This window comes from Lampetra fluviatilis, chromosome 30, assembly GCF_964198595.1.
Source record: "Lampetra fluviatilis chromosome 30, kcLamFluv1.1, whole genome shotgun sequence".
NCBI lineage: Eukaryota > Metazoa > Chordata > Hyperoartia > Petromyzontiformes > Petromyzontidae > Lampetra > Lampetra fluviatilis.
In genome coordinates this window covers 9,739,410-9,747,168 of record NC_136304.1, presented here as the reverse complement: position 1 = coordinate 9,747,168, position 7,759 = coordinate 9,739,410, and positions in this window count along the sequence as shown.

Genomic DNA, 7,759 nt, shown 5'->3' with positions numbered 1-7,759 from the left:
TCTTGTTTAGGGCCAGCCTAGCTCTAATCTCAGAGAGAATAAGATTGCTCCGATTTGAACTTTATAATTTAGACAAGACTCTCTTACAATCACACTTAGCATTAACAGATAAAATGTCCATATCTGATTGGGACCATGTAGATAACATGACAGTTTCTTCAGCTACTTCAATGTCAACCAAATGTAAAGTTAACTTGATTGCTAAATTCAACCTCCTGACAAAAAACAAGCCAGAGCCACACATTAAAAAGTTAGATGTTAACAAGATTGTCATCAATCATAGTAACAGCCCAATTTCGACAGCCTAAAATCCGTACTAGCTAAAGGGTTGAATTTCGCAGTCACCTATAAACACATCCCAGTGGATGATATCATTGCCCAGGTCGACGTAGCCCTCAATGGTTTGGGACACATCCCGGCAGACGTTACAAGATCTGAAATAGTTGCTATCCTCAAAACGCTAAGAAATCCATTAGCAACATCAGCAAGGACGAGCGTTTTGAACTCGCTCAATTAAAAAAGAGAGATGACATTCTCATCCTCTCAGCCAACAAGGGCAATGCCACTGTCATCATGGGTAAAACCACTTACAACAACACAATTCAGGACCTTAATGATGGCAGCTATACCAAAATCAATAGAGATCCCACCAATCGCCTAGCCACGAAAACCAACAATAGCATCACTAGTTCGACTTCTCTAATCGAACCGACCAAGCAGCTCTCTCTAAAACCTTCGGCTGCTAGACCACCCAGATTTTATGGCCTTCCAAAAATCCACAAAAAAGGTACCCCGCTCCATCCTATCGTCTCCACCATTAAATCACCCACCTACAAACTGGCCCGATTTCTGTCTGAGACCTTGCTTCCTTTCACGGGCAAGACCACCTCAGCTGAACTTAACTCAGCTCACTTGGATTCTCTAATCAAGGACATCTGACTGTCTCCAGATGATTTGCTTGTGAGTTTCGATGTTGTCTCCCTGTTCACCAAGGTACCTGTACTTGACACCATTGCAATCATTGAAGACTTGGTCCAACAGGGACTGAATCCAGATGTACCAAATTTGGTAAAGCACTGCCTTACCAACACTTACTTCACCTGGAATGGTACATTCCACAAATAAAAGGAGGGAACCCCAATGGGTTCTCCCTCATCGCCAGTGGTAGCGAATGTTTTCATGGAGAAATATTAAACAGATGCCATCCAGCCATCCACCCTACTTCCTTCCTTGTGGAAGAGATACGTAGATGACACGTTCGTCATCTGCCCACATGGCCTGCCAGCACTGAACCAATTTCTCAACCACATAAATTCCATACACCCATCTATCAAATTCACCATGGAAGTGGAAAAAGATGGCAAGTTACCATTCCTGGATGTTTTGATTGAGAAGAGACCTGATGGCTCGTTGGGACACTGTCTACAGGAAAGCCACCTACACGGATGCCTATCTAAAGCCTGACTCCCACCACCATCCCGCCCAGAAGAATTCCCTCATCAAAACACTACACCATAGGGCCCGTTGCATCTCTGACCAGCACCACCTAGCCAGTGAGCTGGAGCACGTACATCAAGCCCTCAGGATGAATGGATATTCTGACCGTACAATCCGCAAAGCTGTCTCCCCAGCCATTCATCTGAGGATCCAATCAAAACCATCACTTTGCCATACATAGCAGGGGTTACCAAAATATTTCCAAAATCTTAAATGAACACAAGATCCAGGTTCGTTTCAACACAGTACACAAAATCCGTGATTTGATCCCATCTGTAAAGGATGTGATTCCTGACATGCAATTCCCTGGTGTCTACAAACTACGTTGTGGCTGCGGTAGCAGTTACATTGGGGAAACGAAACGACATGTTACGGACCGTGTTCGCGAACACAAGGCAGATCTGAAACACGGTAGGACCAATACCTCTCCCGTTGCTGATCATTGCTTTAATGCTGTGGGCTCACACGAAATAGATTTTTCCAAGACGAAGGTACTCTGAAATCCACCGGCTATCATCAGAGATTTGTTCATGAAGCCATCCAGATATATAAACACAAACACAACTTCAACCGAGAAGATGGGTACAAACTGAGCAATCATTGGAAGGACGTTATTAACCAAGTAAAGTCTTAATTGACTGTGATGCTTCCATCCAACCTACCTATGTCAGCTGTTATTTCCGACACTGTATGTGTCTCTCTCTCTGTCTCCCTCTCACCATGTGTACCTCTTGCTCTTAGGGTTTTTTTGTTCCTGCTGCCCAGCTCTCTGACATTGACATGCTAATCTTCTCATTGGCACACCTCCGGTGGCTGGGCCGTTTCACATTGACATGCTAATCTCTAACATTTACGTCCAAATTTATTCTCTAGCTCCGCCCACTTACCCTTGGGTTGGGCCCACCAAATCCTATATAAACTCTTGTTGCAGTAGCTCTCTCTCCTACGTCAGCAGTCCTCCTGCTGTGTTTGTTTCACACATGATGACGGCTGCTTGTGTTGCAATCGAAACTTCGTGATCTATTATTTTTTCTACCTACGTGACTTTACCGAAAGAACCAAAGAGTATGGATTCCTGCAGTCATGAAAGCTTTAAATCAATATCAATTCCATTTAGTTTGTTATTTTGCTTTTAAAATTAAACTAGTGCCCAGAACAAACCAAGGGAACGCTCCGTCCTGCTCTTGGGAACAATACACAGAGAGGGCGACGCCTCCATCCGTCAGCGTCGGGTTCGGAGGTCGACGGTCAACGCGTGCCAGCGTGTTTCCTCTCGGCACGAGCTCTCTCTCTCTCTCGTGATGTCCGCCACACTGAGCTGGGTCCACCTCCTCATGATATAATCGATCCCCCCCCAATCCATATTTGTCTTTCTCTGTCTTCGATTTTCCCAAGTGGGGACGCCGCGACCATGTGGCTCGCGTTGTGCCTCACAATTCGCGTCTGCAGTGCATGCCGTCCTCCTCTTGGTATCCAATTCTGCCTGAGGCCTAAACCCTACATTAATAGGTCGGCTATCTACTTGCTGCACTGCCCTTACAGGTGGCACCTTATTGCTGGAAGGTGGACCAGGTGTCGAACTTGTGTGAGCCACGAACCTCCGATTAGCACGGTTGGCTCCGTACGGTGCGAAAGAAGTTCAAAATACATACACCCGAGACTTCTTTTCACAACTTCTTTTCACAACATTACAGGCGTGTCATCATATCGGGGAGTTATTAAGCTTCGCAATACGTACGAGCATTTCTTCTGTAAATGTTTTACACGAATGGCCTATTCAACACAATAAAAGTCAAAAGTACTTCCCAGCTGAAATGAGTGTGCGGTGTTGCTTCTCTCTGTGTTGCAAATTCAATATTTGTTGGAAACTCACAAAGTAGTTCCTATTTTATCGACCGCACAGCCATAAGAGTCGGTCCCTGATGGGGATGTTAACTCAAGCAATATATATGTACAGTATATATAATACTCTAATGCACATTTTTTTTTACCAAAACATTGTACTGTCTACACATATAAAGTGTACATGGCGTTCAAGCTACCATTCTACCGTCTATAAACATTCGCATGTAGCTGCGAATAGAATGTTAAGCAGGTCAACGTATAATAGAGTACCTAGTAAACGCATACTCGGGGAAAAAACTACAAAAAAACTAATAACGGTAAGACCACACAGGATCATGGGCGAAATCAGCAAAAGCCTGCACTGTATGCTCACCGTTGGTGACTTAATATCGACCTAATTCTTATGCCATGACGTGGTTATTAACAAAAAATGGAACATAACGTTCAAAAGTGCAGCGCAGAGAGGCGAAAGCTTGGAATAACTTAGATTACTAAAAAGAAGCATATGACATAATTCAAGCCGTTCATAAAGAGATGATGACTCTTGGTCAAGGATGTTGATGAAGAGAATCAGAATATGTATTTATACCTTCTTGGTTCTTTCGGTAAAGTCACGTAGAAGGGAAGTAATACAATAATAAAAATAAAACATAATAAAAAAAATATATTATATAATTGTATTATATTATTTTATTATGTTTTATTTTTATTATTTTATTACTTCCCTTCTACGTGACTTTACCGAAAGAACCAAGAAGATGAATCCCTGCAGTCACGAAAGCTTTAAATCGAAATGTATTTATACCAGAGGTGGGACAAAGTCATTGTTATGCAAGTCCAAGTCGAGTCGCAAGTCATCAAATTCATGACTCGAGTCTGACTCGAGTCCAAGTCACATGACTCGAGTCCACATCTCATAGGTGGGACAAAGTCATTGTTATGCAAGTCCAAGTCGAGTCGCAAGTCATCAAATTCATGACTCGAGTCTGACTCGAGTCCAAGTCACATGACTCGAGTCCACACCTCTGATTTATACGTGAGGAATCCGATGAGGTATAAAGCCCTCTTTCGCAGATGTCCAGTCGGGGCGGATTAGAAGGACAAACAGCACAAAAACACGATAAGAGTGTTAGGGATAGGGAAGGTAAACAAATTAAGAGAAAAAATATTTGACCAAGTAAAGCTCCACCGAGCTCTTCGCTTCTTGTTCAGAAGCGGCGACACAAATGATGGCTCAACGAAAGTGGCTTTCCTGTGGACATTTACGACAGCCAAATAATCATCTAAGGGTCGTAACGCATCAGACAGAACGAGCACGGAGAAGTTGGTAGCAATCAAATGAGCGTTGTGTGCAGCTGCACGTTGGATCATCATCACATCACAGAGCGGTGCTTGATGGTGACGGCCCGGTGAGGCTTTCATCCAGCGGTAGATTGATCGTGGCTGCTGCTGCTCATGCATAATTTATGCAGCAGTTATTAATAAAATACTGCCAATGAAGGTGAAATGCGTACACGGATGTATTTATTTTTTGTAATTTTAGCTGCCGTGCACTTAAAAAAAAAGAATGCAAACATCTATTGAAGGGTTGGTGATCTGGTTGAAGGATTAATCGATTTCAAATCGCAATTTGAAACAATGCGATTAGCAAATCGCAAAGGCTGCGATCTTTTGCGATTTGAAAAGTCCTGTTACTTTCTTATTGGAATTGTTTAATTTATTATTATTATAACTTTCTTTATTTAACTTAATTGTTCTATGTTTGATTGTTCTATATCAATTAAACATTTTAAAATATATATGTTGGAAGCAATTCATATCTTTTAAGTTATCATCCTTGCATTTGAATATATAGAGCAGTTCATATTTTGATTGTATCGTGTGGTAATGCTCCATCACATGTTTTAAATCTATTACACAATGAATATTGAACTGACGCTTGACTTAAAAAAATGTTTAATCGCAAATCAAATCGCAATATCTGTCAGAAAAATCGCAATTAGGTATTTTCCCCAAATCGTTCAACCCTACTTGGTGATGCAGGTCCATGTACACACGACAGTTACACATCAACAGAGGGCCCACGAGTCATTGGCGGCTTCTGGGATAGCAAATTCTTGTTTGACCCAGGCTGTTATTTATATGAGTTCACCACGGCATCTATCTGTTTCATTGGCAGCCATTAGAAAACATTGCAAAACAATGACATTTTCATTTCAGCGGTGGAAATACTGGCGGTACACAATGCGACGTACCAGCAGTGCACGTTGCAGTCTATCGATCGATGTGATTCGTCATGCTGTTCAAATGGAAGGGACCATTGTATTAAGGCTCGGTCACCATTGTTGCAATGTGGAATTGCAACATTATACGCGCTGGTCTGTCGTGAAATACCTTTGAAAATGATATACAGTACTGTAATTCTTGTCCATCTAGTTGATCAATTTTCCATATCTATTTTAGTTAAAGCAACATCACTTTTTTAAGCAAATAAAGCTATTGTCAATGGGAATCCACTGCAGAAACATGCCTTTAGATTATTTTAATTATTTGGCTGATATCAATTTCCACATGATAAGCCACTTCGTTGAGCTATCATTTGTGGCTAGGGTTGCTTCCGAAAAGAAGCAGATAGCTCAGTGGGCTTAACCTGGTCAAATAGAATAAAAGTTTCGTTTCATTTGTATTTTTTCTGAATGGTTTACCTTTCCTATATTTGCACTGTTATCGTGTTTTTGTATTGTTTGTTGTAACGTTCTGCACATCCGTGAAAAAGAGCTTTATAGCTAATCGGATTCCTCCAGTATAAATATTCTGATTCTGACTGCCCCTTTAGAATCCACTGCTTGATGAGGGCCTTCGCCACACCACGCGGGCTGTTTGACCATACATCACCACGCCGGTCAATGCGTAGAATCGGTGATGACGGGGAGCATATATGTTCAATACAGCAATGGATTTTGCTGCACTGTCGTTTGCCACTCACAACTGGAGCACTCAGCCCTATGGCAAGCTGTTTGTGCATTGGGGTCACCCATACAAACGCTGCTGAGATCTGATAGGATCGGGCACGTGCTGGGCAGCTTTTGTCTTATGATGCATTGTGGTGATTTGACAGTGGCAGGGGTGTCTCAGTGGTGAACACTCGCGCCTCAAAGCAAAAGCCACATTGGGTTCAAGGCCCGATTGGGGCAACTCTTCTCTGTGTGGGAAGTTCGTATGTTCTCGCCCCGCGTCTGCATTATTTTCCTCCGGCTTCTCCGCTATACTCCCATAGTTACAAAAGACAATGCAATCTCCGTACGATTTAAAGGTATCGGACAAATATAGAATCCCGATGCTGAAAATAATTACAGTACTTGCACATTGATCATTTGGGATTATACATTAAGTGTTGTAACATCGGCCCCTATAGTTGGGCGATCACGATACAGTACAGCAGGTGTGTGTGTGTGTGAGACCCTTGCCACAGCACGTGTGTGTGTGACCCTCGGCACAACACGTGTATGTGTCTGTGACCCTCGGCACAACACGTGTATGTGTGTGAAGTTGTCACAGCACTATGTGTGTGATCCTCGGCATAACACGTGTATGTGTCTGTGACCCTCGTCACAACACGTGTGTGTGTGAAGTTGTCACAGCACTATGTGTGTGTGACCTCGGCACAACACGTGTGTGTGTGTGTGTGAAGTTGTCACAGCACTATGTGTGTGTGATCCTCGGCACAACACGTGTGTGTGTCTGTGACCCTCGGCACAACACGTGTGTGTGTGTGAAGTTGTCACAGCACTATGTGTGTGTGATCCTCGGCACAACACGTGTATGTGTGTGTGACCTCGTCACAGCACGTGTGTGTGTGACTTTATCAAGGGTATCCGCCAGCCTTGCACTTCACGCGTCTGCTTGCATAAGCGCTGTTTATTCATGCAAGAGGTTGGAAAAATCTATAACATGGATGATCAAAACACTAAGAGAATACCTCTTAAAATATATAAAGTGTTCAACCCACTCCAGCCAGTCGAGTGGCGTGTTGCATAAAACTAACATCAACTTGACAGAGCCAGGGAAAGTAACGCGGCGCACGCCTGTAATCCAGAGCTTTGGAGGCAGAGGTTGGTTGATCACGTAATAATTTGTGAAACTTAAGTTTTTATTAAGTTTAAAAAGCAGATGTGAAACTCGGGAAACTCCCAGACCCGCGAGGCTTCGATGTGTCCAAAAGGTGGCAGTATAGCAAATGGTTTCTCGAATCAGGCGTGCAAATGTTTGTGCATCACCCCTGAATACGTCTGGTTTTGTCGATTATATTAATGAAAATACATTTTATTAAGTGGACATTTCACGCAGCCATCCAATCTCTGATGCAGTTTATTAAAGTTTTCACAAATCAAGGACTAAATAAATAAAACATATAGTA